This window comes from Balaenoptera borealis (assembly GCF_965194805.1).
Source record: "Balaenoptera borealis genome assembly, chromosome: 4".
In the NCBI taxonomy this organism is placed as follows: Eukaryota; Metazoa; Chordata; class Mammalia; order Artiodactyla; family Balaenopteridae; genus Balaenoptera; species Balaenoptera borealis.
Window position 1 is genome coordinate 73,866,959 of NC_138861.1, and position 23,916 is coordinate 73,890,874.

Genomic DNA, 23,916 nt, shown 5'->3' on the forward strand with positions numbered 1-23,916 from the left:
CTACAATGAGACGGGATCCTTCTTGCCTCCTCATGGAGCCCAGACCACATTTGGAACTACTCTCCCCTCGCTCCTCTTCCCTTCACTGGCCTCCTTGAACCCTGGCTACTCTCCCAACTTGCTGTTCTTTTTCTGAAAGACTATCCAGGACCTCTCTGTCCATCCCGCTCACTCCCTCCCCTCCTGGGTCCGATGTTATCTTCTCAGTGGCCACACTCTTTAGAATTACAGCCCTATTCCCTTTACACCCAATCCTACTGTCCTTCCCTGCTTTGTTTTTCTTATTAGCATTTATCACTAACAAACATGCCATGTATTTTATTTATTCATTTTATTTACCATTTTATTGTTTATCTTTCCTTACTAGAACCAAGGTGCAGAAGAGCAGAGAAATTAGTCTTTATCTCCAGTGCCTATAACATGGTAGTTGCTCAACATGTGTTTGTTAACTTTACAGGATCCTAGCTTGGTGTCACAGTCTCAAAATGGGGCCCCTCATACCCCCATTGGTACCCCCAGTTCAATATCCATCACAGACTTTTCGCATGCTAAATGCTGGCCTGCCTCTTTGAATGGCCCCTAAAATATCTCCTTTTCAATAGCTATTTGTTGAATGGACAAATAAACGCTCTCAGATCACCGGTCCCTGTGCGCTGCCTTCCTGTCGAAAATCTCCCTTCCTGCTCTTCTGCATATTGTATTCCTAACACACTCCTAGTTCCACACACCAGTCTTTCCTTGGATTTTCCTTGGTAGAATTTAAGAGTCCGTTTGGGCCTCCATTTGCCCCTGTTTTTTTGTTTTTTGCCTCTATTTTTTTTGGCCATACCACATGGCATGTGGGACTTTCCCTGACCAGGGATCGAACCCGTGACCCCTACAGGGAAAGGGCAGAGTCCTACTCACTGGACCGCCAGGGAAGCCCCTTGTCTTTTGTTTTTTGGCCACGCCACCACTACTACGCGGCTTTTGGGACCTCAGTTCCCAGACCAGGGATTGAACCCAGGCCCTCGGCCATGAAAGCAAGAAGTCTCAACCACTGGACTGCCAGGGAATTCCCTGCCCCTGTTTAAATACAAGCCACACCCCTGTCCCTGCACAGCCCTGCCCCTCCCCTGCATTCCATCTCTTTGTTCTGGCCTTCCCTATTGTCCTTCTTCCCAGAATCCTCCCTCCATGTCATATGCTGACCACAAAATGTCGCAACTGGAAGAGATCTTAGAGGTCCAAGCTCTTGTTTTATAGATGAAAAGAGACAGGCCTGCAAGCATTTGGCTTGTCCAGATTTGCACTAGTCAGGCCACGGCCGGAACTTGGATCCAGGGACACAGATTCCCAACCGGTCCAGTGCCCTTCCCACGTGCCTTAAATTCTCTTCACTGGCAGCAGTCTGCCCTTACCTAAAACGTCTTTTACTCTTTTGGGCCTGATGAATTACTTTGTTCAATGGCTATACAGATAGTGTATATCTAAGGTAAGAAATCTCTTCAGATCCACATTTCCTTAACTCTTAAGCCTATTTTAAGGTTAAGATTACCTTCTGGCAAGGGAAACCCCTATTGTCCTCCATTGCTTTTAAAATACTCATGCCCCAGCATTGACATTGTAACCTACAAAGCTCATTGTCAATTTAGGGGAAATGGGACTTGATTCAAAAGATGACTTCTGGCAGTCTTTCCCTTCCTCCCAAAAAGAGGCAAAATCTTCCAGAGTACCATGAGAGGTATACTATTGTACATACTTTTTCTATCCTTTCTGACCTGACCATGAGGACCTGAAGAGATAAAGAATTGTGTTGTGTGTTCTCCACATGATCTTATTTCTGACACAGTCAATAAAATCAAACAAAGTATTTATATCAACCCAGCCAAAGCTAAAACCAGGTGCTGGTTTTATAAATAAATGTTTCTTCAATGGACATTTCCTTATTTGTCTTCAAATAATCACTTAACCTACCAGAATGGCTAAAAGTAACATAGCTAACCATGTAAGGTGCTGATGAGGAAGCTGAGCAACTAGAGCTCTCATCTATTGATAATGGAAATGAAAACTGGTACAACTGATAGGGTAGGGGGTCCCCAGAGAAAGAGAACCAGGCATGGCTTTCCCGACATAAGAGAAACTAATTTGGCCTAAGCTTTCTGCATCTAAGCCTGGCACAACACTTGCCTCAGTAATTAATGATCTTAAGGGAAATTAGGAAAGAAAGGAACAAAGGAAAAACAGTCAGGAAACAATAGTTCAGAGATAAGACGAGTTTAGTTCCTCCTCAAGGGATATAAATAACAATCTGTTACATATCTTTGAGTTCTGCAGGAACCAAGGCCCCTACCCAGGTGGAGGATGCAATGATGATATTGACCTTTTCTGACTTCTATCACCTAAAGCTTGGACTCTGTCAACCTATGTCCCAGTTCTGTGTTGAATTCTCTGCTCTAGCTCCTTCAAGAATATGTATGTACCTTTAGCTAAAAAGTTCCCCAATTCTGCTGTTTGGGAGACACTGCTTTGGGAGACATCCCAAGTGTTCTCCTTATTTGCTGCAAGTAATAAATCCTCACTTCTCCCAATCTTTGGCTTGCTTCTGTCTTTTGGCTCAACATCCCCCAAAACAACCATTCTGGAAAATAGTCTTAAAGTTTCTTATAGAGACACGTAGAATACAATCTAGATATGCCATTCCAGGTATCAACTGAGGAGAATTGAAAACTTATGCCATGCAAAAAACCCTATAGATTAGTGTCCAAGAACTGAAACAATCCTAAAGCCCAGCTGGTGAATTAATAAACAAATTTTAATACACTCATACAAAAGTGTCTAGGAGTTAAAACTTTTCCCATAGAACTCTCCTACGCTATTGGTGAGAATGTTAGTTGGTGCAGCCACTATGGAAAACAGTATAGAGGTTCCTCAGAAAACTAAGAATAAAATTATCATATGATCCAGCAATCCCACTCCTGGGCATATATACCAACAAAACTATAACTCAAAAAGATACATGCACCCCTATGTTCATAGCAGCATTATTCACAATAGCCAAGACAGGGAAGCAACCTAAATGTCCATCGACAGATGAATGGATAAAGAAGATATGGTACATATATACAATGGAATACCACTCAGCCCTAAAAAAGAATGAAATAATGCCATTGCAGCAATTTGGATGGAGATAGAGATTATCATAGTAAATGAAGTAAATCAGAAAGAAAAATACCATATTATATCACTTATATGTGGAATCTAAAATATGACACAGGGACTTTCCTGGTGGTGCAGTGGTTAAGAATCTGCCTGCCAATGCAGGGGACATGGGTTTGATCCCTGGTCCAGGAAGATCCCACATGCCACAGAGCAACTAAGCCCATGCGCCACAACTACTGAGCCTGCGCTCTAGAGCCCGCGAGCCACAACTACTGAAGTCCACGCACCTAGAGCCCGTGCTCCACAATGAGAAGCCCGCACACCAAAATGAAGAGTAGCCCCCACTCGCTGCAACCAGAGAAAGCCCGCACGCAGCAATGAAGACCCAACACAGCCCAAAATAAATAAATAAATAAATTTCTTAAAAAAAATAAAATAAAATATGACACAAATGAACCTATTTAAGAAACAGTAACAGACTCATGGATGTAGAGAACAGACTTGTGGTTGCCAAGGGTGGGCGGGGGTTGGGGGAGGGATGGGAGTGGGAGGTTGGAGTTAGCAGATATAAGTTATTATATATAGAATTGATAGACAACAAATTTCTACTGTATAGCACAGGGAACTTTATTCAATATCCTAAGATAAACCATAATGGAAAAGAATATTAAAAAAAGAATGTATATATATGTATAAGTGAATCATTTTGCTGTACAACAAAAATTAACACAACATTGTATATCAACTATACTTTAATTAAAAAAAAAAAAAGAACACCAACAACAAAAACTTTTCCTGTACTCATTCTTTCTTGATTCAGGTCTTTTTTTTTTAAACAGCCTCTGTTTTTGTTTTTATTTATTTATTTATTTATGGCTGTGTTGGGTCTTCGTTTCTGTGAGAGGGCTTTCTCCAGTTGTGGTGAGCGGGGGCCACTCTTCATCGCGGTGCGCGGGCCTCTCACTATCGTGGCCTCTCTTGTTGCGGAGCAGAGGCTCCAGATGCGCAGGCTCAGTAGTTGTGGCTCACGGGCTTAGTTGCTCCGTGGCATGTGGGATCTTCCCAGACCAGGGCTCGAACCCGTGTCCCCTGCATTGGCAGGCAGATTCTTAACCACTGCGCCACCAGGGAAGCCCTTGATTCAGGTCTTTTGAATTCAACTGACAAAAGACAGATTAACAAAAGATAACATTCAATCACCATATTTTCGTTAAGGTATGTAGAGGGTGCGCAGAAAAATGTGACTCAAGGGGCAGTTAGAATTTAGGGCTTATTATATACCATCTTAATGGGGAAGGGGAGGGAGAGAAACACTTATGGGGAAACAAATGAGTTCTCAATAAGGGAAAGGGAGGGAGAAAGGGCATTCATGGGGAAACAAATGACGTTCTGGAAAGATAAATGGGCCTCAGGAGAACAGATGGGAGATAGGATAGTTTTGTGACAATGTCTGTTTACATGTGGTGTGGAGACTTCTCATGGCTCTTGATATGAGTCAATCATCCCTGGTGGATCCCAGGGATGGCCTCTAGGGTAGGGGATTTGAGTTCATGTTAGTTCTGTTTTTAGGAAGATAAGAGAGTTCACAAACTCAAATGCCTTCTGATAAAAATAATTTTTATGCCACAGTGAGTGGGTATTACTGACCCTTTCAATAGTGAAACCAAGCAGGACCCTGTGGGGCTTCTGGGCACGGAAGCCTTTCCGTATCCCTCGATTCTTGTTTGTAGGGAATAGGTTTCAGCCTCCATGACTTTCGCTGAGTTCCAAAGGGCAGGTTCAAACAGTTGCTAATCAGGGAAGGGAGGGGATGCAGAGACAAAGGAGGAGCCACCAAGAAACAGTAGTGCAGCCTTGGAGCAGGGTCCTGGTTCCCCCTCAAGGAATACGCTTAACAATGTCTTTAAGCTCTTTATAGAATTAAAACCCCCAAAATGGATTATGTCAGCATTCCTCATATCAGAGAAGATTACCTGAGGCCAGATTAAAGGAAGCAAAGAGGCTCATCAGGATTACCTGAGGGGCTTCCCTGGTGGCACAGTGGTAAAGAATCTACCTGCCAATGCTAGGGGACATGAGTTCAAGCCCTGGTCCGGGAAGATCCCACATGCTGTGGAGCAACTAAGCCCATGTGCCACAACAACTGAGCCTGCGCTCTACAGCCCGTGAGCCACAACTACTGAAGCCCACGCTCCTAGAGCCCGTGCTCCGCAACAAGAGAAGGCACCACGGTGAGAAGCCAGCGCACCAAAACAAAGAGTAGCCCCTGCTTGCCCCAACTAGAGAAAGCCTGCGCACAGCAACAAAGACCCAATGCAGCCAAAAATAAATAAATTAAATAAATAAATTAGGGCTTCCCTGGTGGTGCAGTGGTTAAGAATCCACCTGCCAATGCAGGGGACACAGGTTCGAGCCCTGGTTTGGGAAGATCCCACATGCCGTGGAGCAACTAAGCCCGTGCACCACAACTACTGAACCTGCACTCTAGAGCCCGCGAGCCATAACTGCTGAGCCCGCGTGCCACAACTATTGAAGCCCACGTGCCTAGAGCCCATGCTCTGCAACAGGAAAAGCCACTGCAATGAGAAGCCCGCACGCCACAACTAAGAGAAAGCCGGCGTGCAGCAACGAAGACCCAACACAGCCAAAAATAATAAATAAATAAAAATAAATAATTTTTTTTAATTAATTAATTAATTAATTTTTTTAAAAAAGATTACCTGAGACCCGATTAGAGGAGTGCAGGCCCCGCACACACCCTAATTTTGTCAGCAACTCCACCCTTGAACTACTGCTATAAAACTTCTCACTAAATCCTCCTGGGTTGGGACACAGTTTTCTTTTTTTAAAAAATATATTTATTATTTATTTATTTTGACTGCATTGGGTCTTCGTTGCTGTGCATGGGCTTTCTCTAGTTGCAGTGAGTGGGGGCTACTCTTCATTGCAGTGCGTGGGCTTCTCATTGCGATGGTTTCTCTTGTTGCAGAGCATGAGCTCTAGGCATGCGGGCTTCAGTAGTTGTGGCCCACAGGCTTAGTTGCTCCACGGCATGTGGGATCTTCCCAGAGCAGGGCTCAAACCCATGTCCCCTGCATTGGCAGGCGGATTCTTAAACACTGTGCCACCAGGGAAGCCCAGGGGACACATAGTTTTCAAGGGCAGAATCCTGCTGTGTCCCCCTTTGCCTGGCAAAGCAATAAAGCTCTTCTTTTCTACTTCACCCAAAACTCTGTCTCCAAGATTCAATTCAGCACCAGTGCACAGAGGCCAAGCTTTCGGCATCAACACAGTGAAACCTTAACTGAATCAAGTGTATTGATTTGGATGAAAATGAAATCTAAATTCTGATGTTGTGCTCAGAAGATAGAATGTTTCCATAAGAAGCTAGTCTGCATGTAATCTAGAAAAGAGGAAAATGAAGGGGGAAATATTGGCACTGTTTACCTAACACTGTCCGCAGAGCACTGAGACACTGAATCTGACAGAGATGCATAATCTAGGTTTAGGACAAGCATAGTTCACTTGGATTTTTTGGCTCAGAACAGATGTGAAGATTATCTCTCCTGACATTAAGTCCATGCTCACAAAGTCACTTAATAGCTAATAACATATACCATCCATACTTTGATTTCAAGCAACAATTACGTCATTTAACAACTAGTATTCTAATTTTTGCATCTCCTCCTTCTATTCTCCACCTAACATCTCCTACTATATTTCTTTCCTTTTTTTCACTCTCACTCACTGGGCTCCAGCCACACATGCCTAGCATAGTGCTGTCATAAAACCTTTGCACATGTACTTAAATGAAGGATCTTGAAATAAGGAGATCATCCCGGATTATCTGGGTGTGTCCTAAATCCAAAGACAGGTGTCCTTATAAGAGATACACAGAGGAGAAAACAGAGAAGGCAGTGTGAAGGCTGAAGCAGAGATTGGAGTGATGTGGCCACAAGCCAAGGAAGCTGGCAACCACCAGAATTTAGAAGAGGCATGGAATGGATCCTCCCCTAGAGGCCATTCAGAGGCAGCATGGCTCTGCTGACCTTGATTTTGGACTTCCAGCCTCCAGAACTGTGAGAGAATAAATTTCTCTTTTTAAACCCCCAGTTTGTGGCAATTTGTTACAGCAGCCCTAGGAAACTAATACAGTGCATGATACCATCTATGTAGTGTTCTAAAACTGACAAAATTATAGATATGGAGAATAGATTAGATGTGACCAGATATTAAGAATGGAGAGGGGGGTGTGTTTGTGGGGTTGGGGGGATGGGGTGGTGGCTTGTGATTGATTATACAGGGACACCACAAAGGAGACTGTTGTGGTGATGGAATAGCTCTATATGCATGTAAATGTGATAAATCCGAATAGGGTCTGTGGATTGTACCTATATCAATTTTCCTGTTTTGATATTATACCATAATCATATAAGATGTTATAACTGGAGGAAAGTGGACAAAGGAGGACATCGAATCCCTCTGTACTATTTTTGCAATTTCTGTGACTCTGTAATTACTCTAAATTGAAAAATTTAAAGAATTAATTTCACTTGTTTCTTTTCATTATTTTCAGTTATGACTGCTAGTCATAATTTTCAATTACATATGTGGCTTGCATTATATTTCAATTTGATCAGTGCTGCCCTAGAATGTGAGTTTCTCCTTTGGGGTTCTTATGTAAGGAGCTGAGTGGCCTCCTGCCCTGAAATCTCAGCCTGACCTTCCACAATTGCAATGAAAACTCTACAAGCCTGGGAAGTAAAGTAGTAATAGGAGGGAAAGTACAAGCTGAGTCAGAGAGACCTGGATGGAATCCTGGCTTTGCTACTTAGACCTCAGGCAAATCCTTTAACCTCTCTCAGTCTCCATCTCTTAGTCTGGAAAATCAGAATAATAATGCCATCTTGCCAAGTCTAATGTGAGAACAAATTGAGGTCATAAATGGAGAACTCCCAGCAGAGTGCCTGGCATAGTGTTGTCTCAAGTGCTCAGTAAATGTCAGTTCTTTGCCATTCTCTTCTAAGTTTCTCAGGCCACATTAGGCCTGGGCAGTTCAGGAAAGAGGAAGAGGAGGGAAGTGATAATTGGGCACCATCTTAGGCACTGTCTGCTGTGCATTGGAAAGTACATTACTGTTTAGAGATGCTTTCAGGACTTGATTTCATTCACTGCTCATGACAATCCTGTGATGTAGATTATTGCTGTCAATCATTAACCTCCCATAAAACCACCAAAAAACTTGTTGACTAAGCAAAGCTAAGTTTATTTTAATACTGCAGAAAGAAGGAACAGCACCTTGACAGACTCTTAATAATAAGAGGAGGATATTTATAGGGTTTCAGGCCCAGGTCAGATGACTTCAAGCTGGTCTGGTAAGGCAGGGAACTGGTCGGGAATGGGCAGAGTTTATAATACAATAGTTTAGCATTGGTGAGCATAGCAAGGTGAGGGTCTTGAAACAAGTATTAATGAGCAAGTTGTTAATTTTGATAAGTCCACTTCCCTGGTGTTCCAGTGGTTAAGAATCCGCCTGCCGATACAGGAGACAGAGTTTCGATCCCTGGTCCGGAAGGATCCCACATGCTGTGGAGCAACTAAGCCCGTGCACCACAGCCACTGAGCCCGCGCTCTGGAGCCTGCAAGCCACAACTACTGAGCCCGCATGCCACAACTACTGAAGCCCACACGCCTAGAGCCCGTGGTCCGCGACAAAAGAAGCCACTGCAAGGAGAAGCCCATGCACGTTAACGAAGAGTAGCCCCTGCTTGCTACAACTAGAGAAAGCCCACGCACAGCAATGAAGACCCAGTGCAGCCAAAAATAAATAAATAAATGAATAATTTTAAAATAAATAACATATTTATTTGCTGGTGTTTACCTTGCTTTTTCAGTTCCAGTGGGGTAAAAATGTAAAGTAAATAAATTAGTAATCCTCATAAAGAAATCTCTAAGCAGTCTCATACATGGTTAAGTTGCCATGTAAATTGGTATCACCTCTTGGGAGGGTAATTCGGCTTGGGAGGGTAGACTCTTGAAGACTTCATTGTGCATACACTTTGTCCTAGCAACTCCATTTCTAAGAATTTACTCTACAGAAATATTTGGGGGAAAAAAAAAATATATGCATATATCTACATATATATGTGTGTATGTGTATATATATATATATATATATACACACACACACACACACACACACACACACACATACAGAGAGAGAGAGAGAGAGAGAGAGATGGTTATTGCAGCACTATTTGCAATCACAAAAAACTGGAAACAGTCCAAATGTTCATCAATAGGAATTGGTTTTGGATGTAATCATACACATATAGTTTCTAAAAGGGAAAAAATGGGGGGAGGGATAAATTGGGAGATTGGGATTGACATATACACACCACTATATATAAAATAGATAACTAATAAGAACCTACTGTATAGCACAGAGAACTCTACTCAATACTCTGTAATAACCTATATGGTAAATGAATTTTAAAAAGAATGGATATATGTATATGTATAACTGATTCACTGCACTGTACAGCAGAAAGTAACACAACACTGTAAATCAACTATACTCCAATAAAAATTTTTTTTTAAATAAATGTTTCATATAGATAAATACGGCTTAAATAGAGGGAAAAAAGGGGAAAATGGTACTGTATATTGGTATAAAAAGATATGTAAGTCACATTGTACAATTTTTAAGAAGCAGATTTCAGAACAGATCATATAGTATGAACCAGTTTTTAATTTTTTAAAAAGAGTATATGGGAATTCCCTGGCAGTCCAGTGGTTAGGACTCTGCACTTTCACTGCCATGGGCCTGGGTTCAATCCCTAGTCAGGGAACTAGGATCCTGCAAGCTGCACGGCGTGGCCAAAAAATAAAAAATAAAAATAAATAAAAATAAAAAGGGTATATATTGGTTTGAAAAAATATCTGGAATAATGTTTCAAACTATTTGTGGTGATTTGGGAAGTAGGATAACAGGAGATTTCTGCTTTCAAATAATCATTTTCTTGCTATTTGAATTTTTTATTATAACAAGAATTATTCTTTCAAAAACTGAAATGTAAATATATGGTCAATCCAGCAATTGCCTTATGTATCAGTTAGCCTAGGTCAGAGTTTCTCAACTTCAGCACTGACATCTTGGGCTGGATAATTCTTCATTTAGGGTCACTGTCTTTGCAGTCTAGGATGTTACCAGCATTCTGGCCTCTACATTCTGGGTGCTAGTAGCACACCTTCCTGCCCAGTTGTGACTCCAGACACTGGAAATGTCTCCTAGTGACATGGTTGCCTTACATAGCAACCCAGTTAAATTTGAATTTCATATAAATAGCAAATAATTTTTATAAGGTTGTCACATGTAATATTTCTATGTTGCATCCTATAATTTTATTTGATAAATCTGGCAACCTACCTGGGGCACTAGTTGTTCTGGTTGAGACCCACTGGCCTTAGGTGTTACACTGCTTTGTTGCCTTGACTTTTCTCAAGAGCAATCTTGGTACAGAAAACTCCGCTTCTTTGTCCCTCTCTGCACCATGATACAGCCATGGGCTGTAGGCTGATTGGAAGCCTGCAAAAAGCCAAGTCATTTTCCTGTTACATCTCTTGCACTGTCTGCCACCAAACAATCAATAGTATCCTCCAGAAAATTCCCTCATTCAGACCAAGCTCCACAGTATTTTTCTGAAGAATTGCTGGGCCAGATAGTTTTGTGTAGAAAGTATAAATCCTGTCCTTCTGCTCTGGTATGATTCTTTCTAAGCTAGATCAGCTACCTCTACAAGGTTTATGCTCTAAGCTTTGAAAAAGGAATTGTAAGACAAGTTGACAAAGGTTTAATGAAAGATTACAAATACATTATGTCAACTTAATTCATAAATTTAGCATTTACTAAATGTCATATATTTTAAAAAACTTACAGACTACATTTTCTCACTTCTCAAGAAATCCTGAGTATGCAGAACAGTTATTGAGAAATCATAACTGATAAATTAAATAAGTTACTTACACCCAAGTATTTTTAAGAGAAAAATATTAAATTATTACCATTTTGTATGGGTATATATATATATATATATATATATATATATAGTATTTGATGTGGCTGCATTTGAAGTTGATTGGTAGGATGTAAGGTAGGGCCTTGAAAAGCAAGAGTGCCTGAGGTCTCGGAGGCCTAAGCAGATCTCTCCCAGAATTTCTTAGGAGTGACATAGGTTGTTTACATATGCTGGGGGGAAAAAGAAAAAAATAATAAACTAAAATTGATTTTGAGAGGTTAATATATTGACCATATCATCGTCTCATTCTAAAATAACCCCCAGAATTGGATAGAGGGTAGGAAATACTATAATTTTCTAATTTGTATGCTCCCAAATTGTTCTAACTCTTCTCAAAAGGATGTGTACTTTTATAACATAGAAAATAATAATTTTTAAAGTAAAATAAAATAATCTTGGAACATCTTATAAGAGTATGTTTGGGGGAGTGAAAAATGTTACAACTTTTTTGGAGAATAAGTTGGCACTGCCAAAATAAACACATACACACACACACACACACACACACACACACACACACACACACACACACATAAACACACAAGGCTTTTGACCCAACAAAATCTCCTAGTGTATATAGATATACAAGTATACTCAGTCCAGTGTTTTCAATAAAACTAGTGGTTAAAATATTAACCAGGTTTATTTTGTGGAATGGGCTTATGGGAGGGTACTTTCACTTTCTACAATATGCATTTCTATATTATGCAGCTTATAATGTTATATTTAAATTATAGGCCTCAAATTTGCTTATAAATTGCTTCATTCATTCAACAATCATTCAGTACTTAGAATGTGTCAGGTTTACTCTTTTGAATCTTCCCTCACCAATGCAAATAAGGAGATGACTAATTGAATGTTTTCTGGGTACCAAGGAATCTACATGGTGCAGAAAGACTGGGTAGAAGATAAAATAGAGGGTGCTGGGGCTTCCCTGGTGATGCAGTGGTTAGGAATCCACCTGCCAATGCAGGGGACATGGGTTCAGGCCCTGGTCTGGGAGGATCTCACATGCCGTGGAGCAACTGGGCCCTTGTGCCACAACTGCTGAGCCTGTGCTCTGGAGCCCGCGTGCCTACAGCCCATGCTCCGCAACAAGAGAGGCCACCGCGGTGAGAAGCCCACGCACCGCAACGAGGGGTGGCCCCTGCTCGCCGCAACTAGAGAAAACCTATGAGCAGCAACGAAGACCCAATGCAGCCAAAAACAAACAAATAAATAAATTTTTTTTAAATTAAAAAAAAAAATAGAGGGTGCTATTTGAAGAGTTCCTTGATCACAATCCTAAGGAACACCTGCCACACCAGCCACTTTGGAAAAGAAATTAATAGCTAAAGCTAATTCCTTTAACTGTCAACCACCACCCTCCAAGATCCAGAGATTTCAGACTGAAAGTCAATAGAATTACCTCACCACTCACTCACCTTCCATATAATTGTTTTAGTGAATATAAACTGTTATCTTTGCTTTCTATATTCGGAAGCTATTAAATGAGTAACAGTCCCCAGCTTAAATAAAACAAACCCGGAACTTCTTCAAGTTTATTTTTAACATGTAATATAACTCATAAATAGACAACTATGTGGTCACTCTTGGTGGTTTATGCAGACAGCTGTGGTGACATTGATTACTCAATGTCAAGGAACAGTTAAGAAAAAATAACGTTCAGTGATCAGGGAATATGGGACCAACACAGACTCACTTTGTTCTCACAATATCCCCTGTATAAAAAGTATTGATAAAGATAATTCATGTATGGGGACCCAGAAAATGGAGGCCGCCCCAGCAGCCCGGCCCAGGTCACAAATCTAAACCTAAGTCAGCCTTCACTTCCAGGAAACGCCGCACTCTCAAGGAAACCTAACACACACAGATCCCAGTCCTCTAGCTGAGCTTTAGCTAGCTCACCTTACCCTGGAAAATAGGACCCTCTAGGCTTATAAAGAAATTGCTGACCTCCTAGGCAATCTTGTTCTGTTTCCTGTTGCCTCTTCTAAGTGCTATAAAACTCAATCTGGCCTAAAATCCCTCAGGAAGAGGGCTCCATTCTCTGTGAGCAGCACCCCCAATTCATGGATGGTTTTCCATTCAATACAGTTCATGGAACGTGTTACTGAATTGTATTATCTTTGTCATTTGATAGTATGGACTCCCATTTTACAGAAGATTCAAAGAGAGGTTCCATGTCTTGCCCCAGGGAAGTGCCATGGAGTCCAGCAATCTGGCATTATCTATGACTATGGCAATCAGTCCAAATACTACCCAGCTGAGTCTAGCAGTCTGGGGCCCAGAGGGTACCATGTGAGTATGGGAGCCCCAGGAAACTCTGGAATTGTTTCCATTGCTAAACTGACTCAAAGGCCTTGAATTTGTACCTATGCCCCAACAGTTTAAAGCACTGCTTTATATAGAACTGTTTATTATAACATTTTCAAACATATCAAAGTAGAGAGACTAGTGTAATGAAGTTCATATATCCATCATTTAGTAAAGCACCGTTTTTCTTAAAATTCAAAAACTTGCTGAGTCATATGAGGAGGTCCATAAAAAAAGGTAGCGAGAGAAAAATGCACAGTTGGTTTGTAGTCCTATCTCTACTATGAATAAGCTATGTAGCATTGAATAATTCATGGTGCCTTGTTAACTGAGACATAAAACCTGGAACCTGGAAGGGATTTGTGGGGACTTTCCAGACCTTATATCCTATACTTTTATTCAAAAGTTCTGTCATTCACTCTATCTACAAGCATTAAGCCACCATTATCTCTTGCCTTAATTAATGTCCCTTTGCTCATTCCTGCTCCTCTACATTCCATTCTTCATCTAGAGGCCTTAAAAAGTCAACTTTTAAAAATGCAAATCAGATCATCTGATCACATCATTCCAGGGATAAAATCCCCTCAGTGCCTTCACATTTCTTTTAGGGCAACGTTTGAGCTGCTTAACAAGTCCAATAAGAAGCTGCCTGACCTGGGCTGCTACCTCTCCTTTCACCAGCTCCACCACATTGGCCATTTCCAGTCTCAGACTATCTCCACGTGCTGTTCCAACCACCTAAATGGTTCTTCTGGGCCTCAGCACTTACCCCATTGCAACACAGACCCACTCTGTTTGGGCAGCTTGTTCTCATTTCAGGAATCTGCTTAGATGTCACATCTTCCAGGAAGCCTCCACCTGAACTACATCAAGTCCTGCTAAGCCTCTATGTGCTCTGTTAGTACCTGGTACTTGGATGTCGTGGCCCTAAACACTATTTATTTAGTTATGCATGGCAGCCAATCGATGCACCTAACCCAGTCTGGGCCAGGACAGGCTTACTGGAGGAGACACTGACTTTGTAAGCAGGTAGGGTAGGGGGTTCCCAGAGAAAGAGAACCAGGCATGGCTTTCTTGACATTAAGAGAAGCCATTTTTGGCCTAAGCCATTTTGTGATCTAAGCCTGGCCACAATGATTGCCCTTGAATGGGTCTCAGTAATTAATGATCTTAAGGGAAGTGAGGGAATGGAGGAACAAAAGAAAGGCAGTCAGGAAACAATAGTTCAGCAATAAAAAAGAGTCCTAGTTCCCCCTCAAGGGGTATACATCACAATCTGATACATATTCTGAGTTCTGCAGGAACTGAGGGCCCCCCACCCACCCCCGGTGGAGGATTGAATGATGATGTTGACCTTTTCTGACTTCCATCAACTAAAGCTTGGACTCTGTCGACTTTTGCACCAATTCTAGCCTGAATTCTCCCTTGCTCAAGCCCCTTCATGAATATGCATATACCACCCAAGCCCCTTCATGAATATGCATGTATCCTTAGGTTAAAACTTCCACATTTTGCTGTTTGGAGAGACACTGCTTCGGGAAAGATCTCTGGTGTTCTCCTTACTTGCTGCAAGTAATAAATCTGTTGATGAAAAATTAATCAGTCGATCTAAGAAAGAAATGGAAAATTTTATTCGAACCAAATTTGAGGATTATAACCCAGGAAGAGCATGTCAGAAAGCTCTGAGAACTGTTCCACCCTTTAGAAGTCAAGGCACAGTTATATAAGCTTTTTTGAGACAGAGGGCTGGACATCAAATGAGTCATTGTGGTAGGTCATGTGACCTCTTACAAGATCAAGAAGTAATGCTATCTTTTAAGGAGTTGTCTTGTTGATGCTAGAAGTCCCTCTTTAAGGTTGAGCAGGTATTCCTCCCCCTCCCAGGGGAAGGTTGGTGATGCATAATGCAGATATACAATGCACAGTGTGGGGAGAGAGGAGTCCAAAGGGCTGAGAAGATTTTTTGTTTAAACTTCTCTTGTCTTGCCATAAAAATATGACTTTTATTTCACAAATCATTACTTCTTCCAATCTTTGGCTTGGTTTTATCTTTTGCCCTGACACCCACCAAGAAGCAAACCCAGTTTTCGGGTAACAACTTTGTGGAGGAAATCCATCCAACAAGGCTCCAATAGTCTTATATGTGGTAAGTGGTTCACTGAGGAAGGGGAACTCTTTCAGTGATCTTTTAGGAATATTCAGTTACTGACATTCCTGCTTGATATTCTGCCAAACTAACTTAGCCTGTGGTCAGGTACCATCCATCTTTTCCCATTCACAGTGAGCAGAGCAACTATTGGTCAGTACCAAGATGGGCTGGGTTAGTAAATCAGCAGGAAATGGGTAAGCCCCCCCCTTTTTTTTTTAAAGATGGAAGTGGGAATTATAATAAGGAGGTAGACTTTTCCTTAATTTAAGATGAAAAATTGAAGCATAACTTTTTTTTTTTTTTTTAGAATAATCAGTGATAATTTGCCAGCAAGTATAGATCATCTTAATCTGGAAGTCCAAATAAAATGGGTCATTTACACCTAGAGAGAAGTTTTAGTCCAATCATTGACTATCATTATTTTACAATAGTCATAATTTAGTTCTATTTTATTAGTTTCTATAAATATGAATTTAAACACTAAAGTATTATATACTTTATAAGTATTAGATTCTGGAATTTTTTGTGATTCACAACTAATTGGAAACAAACTTGTAAAAAATATCAAACATTCCAGAAGTGTACGATTTGAAAACTAAAATTTTATATATCACTCGTACTCAAGAATAAGTAGTGTCAATAGTTACATGGTTAAGGCTTTTTTCTAACCATATATGACATACATATATAAAATACATTTTCAAACTAAAATTATTACATACTGTCCTGAACTTTTTTCCTTTAATAATATACCTTGAACCTGTCATTATACGCAGATTTGTCTAGTTCTTTTTAATAAATTCCCAGAATCCCATTTATTAAAATTTTAAAGCATTCCAAAACCAAAATTAAATATTTGTAAACTGAAATTTTCTTTATGTTACACAAATGAAATTCATTTATTCATCGTTTTTACTGGGTGTCTCCTAGAAATATTGCAGTAAAGTGTGCTCAGACCTGAAACCCACCAAATCCAGTTATATATAAAAAGATCAAATTGAATTTCTTGGAGGAATCTCCCCAAAGTAGAGTTGAAGGAGGATAGATAAAGTCAGTATAGAAGAAATAAAGAGGATGCTTCACATACATGTTTATTTGGTGCATTTGTGACATACAGTTTCAGGAATACAAAGAAAATTATTTTCCCATTTACAGGAGTGAGGTCTTTAACTGAAGACAAGGTTTTGATAGAATAGATAAAGTAAAGGACATTGGTTTGCATATGCAGATCACTTCAGAGTGACCTCCAACATTCCTCTGGAATTGGTTTAGTCTGGAGAGGAACTCTACCCACCGACCCCTGCTTTAAATACTATAGAATAGTATTGAATACTGTAAAAACCTGTTAGAAAATAATCAGATTTTCTTTTCAGATTGACATATTTTGCTGAAATTTTTTTAGAGTTTAGTTTCTTTAAGTATTTTAGGAGTTTGGATTCTTGTCTCTCTGCAAGGAGAAAACAACAGGGGAGGAGAATGACCAGGTCTGTTTGCAAAAGGTCACTTTGGCTAATGTGAGGAATGGATTATAGGGGAAAGTAGCAGCCTGACTGAGGTTTTATAAATAACGCACAAAGTTTAAGTCATTCCTTGGCTCAAAAGCCTTCATCTCATAGTAAAACCAAAGGCCCTTCAGTGCTCAATCTCTCCAGCACCCGCCACCAATTTTGGGGGTGTTGGGCTGCACCCAGCAGGCCTACAAAGCCTATACTTGCCCAGCTTCAAGACATAAGAAAGAGCCTGGAGTCAGCAACAGAGACATCAATGGTTTAATGGACGGGGGTGAATTTAACATGTCTGAAGCAATGTCCTGAAGCGACACCCTGTTGTTTGCTGCAGACAGCGGGTGGGATGTGGGAGCAGTCTTTTCTCCTGGGGGGAGGGGAATATTGCCAGTTATAGGGGGAATTGACATCATGTTGGTTCATGGATTACCAGGGAAACTCGCAGAGGGGCCCGCCCCTCACCCAATCACTAGCTTGAGCCTGGGGCAAGTAGGTAGGAAGGTCAGTCATGTGAGTAGGGTACAGGTGAAGCAGGCACTGGTCGAGCAGGGTATGTACAGAGAGCAAGAGAACAGCCATCTTGAATGGCCTGACCAAGCAAGGAGCTTCCTAGGGCAGGGGTTTTATTGTTTTGTTCACTGCTATAGGGCCAGTGCTTAGCAGAGCTTCACATAGGCACGCTGATAATACTGGTTATTGAGTAAATGCTTCTTTCATTTTAGGATAAATTAAAAAATTCTTAACCTGGTATCCAAGGCCTATCTGGGGCAGTCACAGCCTCATCTTATCATCTTTGCCCAGGGCTCTTGCTGTGGTCACACTGCACTTGCTTTAACTTTCTCAGTCTTAGAATTCCCTGCCTAGAAGGATCTTAATGTCCTCTTTTCTTGTCCAACTCCTTTTCAAACTTCAAGTTTCAGCTTTTATGTGATTTCTCAGGAAGCCTTTTCTTGCCACCTTTAGAGACTCTAACAACAAACACCCAGTTTTTTGCCTTCTTAGTGTTTATCATAAATAATTTTTCTTTTTATTTATAGAAAAAGCATTTTGAAAATTTCTAGACTTTATCTTTTTAGAATAGTTTTAGATTTATAGAAGAATACAGCAGATAGTACAGAATTCCCATACACTTTCATTCCCAACATAGTTTGCCCTATTATCTTATTTTTAAAACGGCACGTTTGTTATAGTTAATGAACCAGTATGTGTTCATTTCTTTCAACACATTATTAGTATTAACTAAAGTCCATAGTTATTCAGATTTCCTTAGTTTTTACCTAATGTCCTTTTTCTGTTCCAGAATCCCATCCAGGATACCATATTATGTTTATTCATTGTCATGTCTCCATAGGCTATGACAGTTTCTCAGACTTTCCTTATTTGTGTGTGTGTGTGTGTGTGTGTGTGTGTGTGTGTGTGTGTTTAATATTTATTTATTTATTTATTTGGCTGCACCGGGTCTTAGTTGTGGCATGTGGGCTCTTAGTTGCGGCATGTGGGATCTAGTTCCCTGACCAGGGATCGAACCCAGCCCCCCTGCATTGGAAGCAGGGAGTCTTAACCACTGGACCACCAGGGAAGTCCCAGACTTTCTTTATTTTTGATGACCTTCACAGTTTGAGGAGTACTGGTCAGGTACATTGTCGGATGTTATTTTTTTAAGGAAACTTTTTATTTAAGAATAATTTCTTAATGGTAATTTAATTCTCTTTGAAAAATTAGTATTAGTTTTTCCCAGTACACTATAATCTCCATGAAGTTGGGCCATGTCTGACTTACTCACAGCTGTATCCCAGTGGCTAATACATAGCAGACACTCAATATAAATTGCTAAATGAATAAATTATTTGCTCATGAAACAACATTCCTCCAGGAGGTATCATTGGAAATTCCTACTCTTAGGAATTCTCCTCAGGGCTAAGTATGGCCTTCTTAGTATATCATTACAAATCTTTCTTAGTATATCAGTACAAATCCATTCTCTCTTCTAGTTGAAATTCAGATTCCTTCTGTCCATTATGTTTTTCATATTATTTTACTTTACAATATGTCTCCTTTAACTCAACTTCTTTAGCGTTCATTTTCACATATATATGGGTTCATTATAGCTAATCCTTACTGAACATTGTAGAGCATATCCAAGGAGCTGTAACTACAGCAATGTATTTAGAAGGAAAAATTCCTTTTGAGAGGCTTACAGTCTCCTTGAGAAGACTAGATATTTACATAGAAATAAATATCAAAAAATGAAACATTGGGTAACCTGGGAAATGAATGATATAAACCTGAAATACTTACTAGGTCTCTGGGAACAGAAAACTCAGTGGGACCCAAGAGAGTAGGCTTGAAAAAAATCCATAAACAATGCTCAGCTTTCTGAGAGCACTTGGTTCTGGTAATGGATATTCAGTTGTCAGCCCTAGAATCTGAAAATCTTTATAGCATATAAATAAAAGGTATGTGTCAAAGGAATATGGTAGAAGGAATATAAGCTTTAGAATCAAAATTCCAGCTCTGTCCATTATAAACTGTGTACTTAAGAAACAGTGTGTAGGGCTTCCCTGGTGGTGCAGTGGTTGAGAATCTGCCTGCCAATGCAGGGGACACGGGTTCGAGCCCTGGTCTGGGAAGATCCCACATGCCGCGAAGCAGCTGGGCCTGTGAGCCACAACTACTGAGCCTGCGCGTCTGGAGCCTGAGCTCCACAACAAGAGAGGCCGCGATAGTGAGAGGCCCGCACACCGCGATGAAGAGTGGCCCCCGCTTGCCACAACTAGAGAAAGCCCTCGCACAGAAACGAAGACCCAACACAGCCATAAATAAATAAATAAATAAATACTTAAAAAAAAAAAAAAGAAAAGAAAGTGTGTAAAGATTCTGATACTTCTTTAAAAAAATCATCCAAAACATGGAAATAAGGCAAAAAGAAGCATGTGTATCTTTTCAATGTCATGTCTGAGTTCTATCTTAACAGGTCTGCTCAAGGATGATTTAAATCTCTAGGGAAATGACCACTTTTGCTATGCTATTTACTATTAATCAGGCACAGACTTTGTGAAGTTAATGTTAACTTGTAGATTTTTGTCTGATAGAGAGGAAAATGATTTCTCTCCAGCAGAAAAGATATCCCCAAAGGCTATAGTTTTATTGCCCTGTAGGACATTAACTAGTTGTGTCTCTCATCTAGCAAATTGTTTTTAGCATGTCTTTCCTGGCAGACTTTATAAGTCTCTGTTTTTCAAATGGTGAGCTTTACCATCTGTCTGTTCCCTTACTGATAAGTTAAACAAATCTTTCACACACACACACACACACACACACACACACACACACACACACACACACATTTTTCTGAGAGCCATATTTTAACTTTGGACAAGTAACTAATAAATATCCTCTTTGTGTTCAGTGCTGTATGGGAAAAGACCTTTTCTTTGGCAAAAGATCTGCCCAGTCTCCACAGGTTATAGGGCTTATTTTTTCTGCTTATACCTTACAAGCAAATTTAGTTTTGAACATGAGAGGTTTAAGATGCCCATAAAATATGCCAGCGGAGACGTCAAGGAAGTCCTAAACTTAGAGTTCAGGGAAGAGGCCTGGGCTGACAATGTAAGTTTTTTTTTTTGTTTTTTTTTTGGCTGTGTTGGGTCTTCGATGCTGCGTGCCGGCTTCTCATTGCGGTGGCTTCTCTTGTTGCAGAGCATGGGCTCTAGGCGTGCAGGCTTCAGTAGTTGTGGCACGCGGGCTCAGTAGTTGCAGCATGTGGGCTCAGTAGTTGCAGCACGTGGCCTCTAGAGAGCAGGCTCAGTAGTTGTGGCACACGGGCTTAGTTGTTCCGCGGCATGTGGGATCTTCCTGGACCAGGGCTCGAACCCGTGTCCCCTGCATTGGCAGATGGATTTTTAACCACTGCGCCACCAGGGAAGTCCGACAATGTAAGTTTGAGAGTCATTTGCATCATCAAGAAGGTATTTACAGTCATGAGGATAAACAGAAAGGGATGAAGGAGTGGGGAAAAGAATGAGAGAAGAAATAAAGACTGACACAGAATTGTTGACATGATACAATACCAAATTGGAACTACAGTATTTAGAGACCCACAGAGGATGAAGCGGTAGCAAAGGAGACTGGAGAGGGAACAGAGACACCAGAGAATACAACAGTACAGTGTCAGAAAAACCAGAGGGCTGGGTCAAATGCTGCTGAGAGGCTGTGTCAGATAAGGAGTAGAATGCATATACTAGATATGGCAACAAGGAATACAGCCAGGACTTTAAAAAGGTCGCTTAGTGTGGAGTGATGAGGACAGATGCCCGGCTGGATGTGAATGGGTTGAAGGGTAAATGGAAGCTGAAGGTGTGGAGAAAGGGCTTCCCTGGTGGCACAGTGGTTAAGAATCCACCTGCCAATGCAGGGGACACAGGTGCGAGCCCTGGTCCAGGAAGATGCCATATGCCACAGAGCAACTAAACCCGTGCGCCACAACTACTGAGCCTGCGCTCTAGAGCCCATGAGCCACAACTACTGAGCCCGCGTGCCACAACTACTGAAGCCCACGCACCTAGAGCCCGTGCTCCGCAACAAGAGAAGCCACCACAATGAGAAGCCCACGCACCACAACGAAGAGTAGTCCCCGCTCACCACAACTAGAGAAAGCCTGCGCGCAGAACAAAGACCCAATGCAGCCAAAAATAAATAAATAAAATAAATAAATTTATTTAAAAAAAAAAGATGTGGTGACAGTACAAGTAGAAAACTTACACTACAGATGTACCTGAGACTTCTGGAAGAGATTTAGACTCTACAAACATTAATTACGTTCCTAGCAGGATCCTGATGATCTCACCAAAGTGAAATCCAACAAAATTAGATGCCTGGTACACACCACACTGTGCTATGTTATAGAATTCTTGAGAGCAATACTTGAGGAAGCTTCTACTGAAGTGGAATGTGGGTTCTAGACCCTGACTGCCTGGGCTCAAATCCCAGCTGTCTCATTAACTAGCTCAATGACCTTGGGCAATTACTACAACTCTGAATCTCAGTTTCTTCATCTGTAAAATAGGGATAGTTAGTAGCACCTGCTTCATAAGTCTGTTGTAGAGATAATATCTCAAATAAAGACTGTCTGTGGGACTTCCCTGGTGGTCCAGTGGTAGAAAAATCTGTCTTCCAGTGCAGGGGATGTGGGTTTCATCCCTGGTCAGGGAACTAAGAGCCCACATGCCACGGGGCAACTAAGCCCGCACGCCACAACTACTGAGCTTGCCCACCACAACTAGAGAGCCCGCGTGCCGCAAACTACAGAGCCCACACGCTCTGGAGCCCGCACACCACAACTAGAGTGAGAAAACCCACACGTCACAACTAGAGAGAAGCCCGCACCACAACTAGAGAGAAGCCCCCATGCTACAGCGAAGAGCCTGCGTGCAGCAACAAAGATCCCACGTGCCGCAACTAAGACCTAACACAGCCAAAAAAAAAAGACTGTGTCTGTCATCTATGCTTGAAATTTCTCAGCTTGCACTTAACTGCCATGAGGGAGAGAGGGAGGTCGAGACAGAGATAGAGACTTGGCTAGGGCCCTGGTGGTCCGGGGGTTAAGACTCCATGCTTCCACTTCAGGGGGCGCCGGCTGGAGAACTAAGATCCCCTATGCCTCATGGCCAAAAGAAAAGAAAAAAAGACTTGGCTAGGGTATTATTGCAGATATCTAGCCACTTTCCCCAGTGGTGGCTTGTGTGTTGTTCTTAGCAAGAAAGGAGTGATAGTAAACCAATCTGACCAACTTCCTCCTTGTTTTAAACCTATCAGTGTTTCTCCACAGTAAAGCCCTCAAGTCCTGGTTTAAGATAGTTTTTATTTATATTCTTTTCATTCTTAAATGTTCCCTTATAAAAAGTTTTCCTCTATTAATCCATTTAGTCCCTGCTTTTGAGATCTCATTCCACTGAGTTTTAAGAATTCTGTAATCTAAAGTCTTGCTTCACAGAGTGTAGTCCATCAATCAGCAGCATTGTCATCACCTGAGAGCTTAGTAAAAATGCAGAATCTGAGGCCCGACCCAAATCTACTAATCAGAAATTGCATTTTGACAAGCTGTCCCACAGCAAACATCATTCTCAATGGCAAAAAACTGAAAGCATTCCCTTTAAGATCAGGAACAAGACAAGGATGTCCACTCTCACCACTATTATTCAACATAGTTTTGGAAGTTCTAGCCACGGCAATCACAGAAGAAAAAGAAATAAAAGGAATACAAATTGGAAAAGAAGAAGTAAAACTGTCACTGTTTGCAAATGACATGATACTATACATAGAGAATCCTAAAACTGCCATCAGAAAACTGCTAGAGCTAATTAATGAATTTGGTAAAGTTGCAGGATACAAAATTAATGCACAGAAATCTCTTGCATTCCTATACACTAATGATGAAAAATCTGAACGAGAAATTATGGAAACACTCCCATTTACCACTGCAACAAAAAGAATAAAATACCTAGGAATAAAGCTACCTAGGGAGACAAAAGACCTGTATGTAGAAAACTATAAGACACTGATGAAAGAAATTAAAGATGATACCAACAGATGGAGAGATATACCATGTTCTTGGATTGGAAGAATCAAGATTGTGAAAATGACTCTACTACCCAAAGCAATCTACAGATTCAATGCAATCCCTATCAAATTACCAATGGTATTTTTTACGGAACTAGAACAAAAAATC

General features: G+C 41.0%; 1 protein-coding gene across 1 annotated transcript in view; it reads right to left on the reverse strand.

Moving 5' to 3' along the window:
- Positions 1-10,704, reverse strand: part of LOC309627851 (RE1-silencing transcription factor-like) — a gene marked incomplete at its 5' end in the record, with an annotated part of 40,433 nt that extends 29,729 nt beyond the window's left edge. Inside the window, one exon of the mRNA XM_082390119.1 lies at positions 10,571-10,704. The remainder of the gene's footprint in view (positions 1-10,570) is intronic.
- Between the last annotated feature and the right edge of the window lie 13,212 nt (positions 10,705-23,916).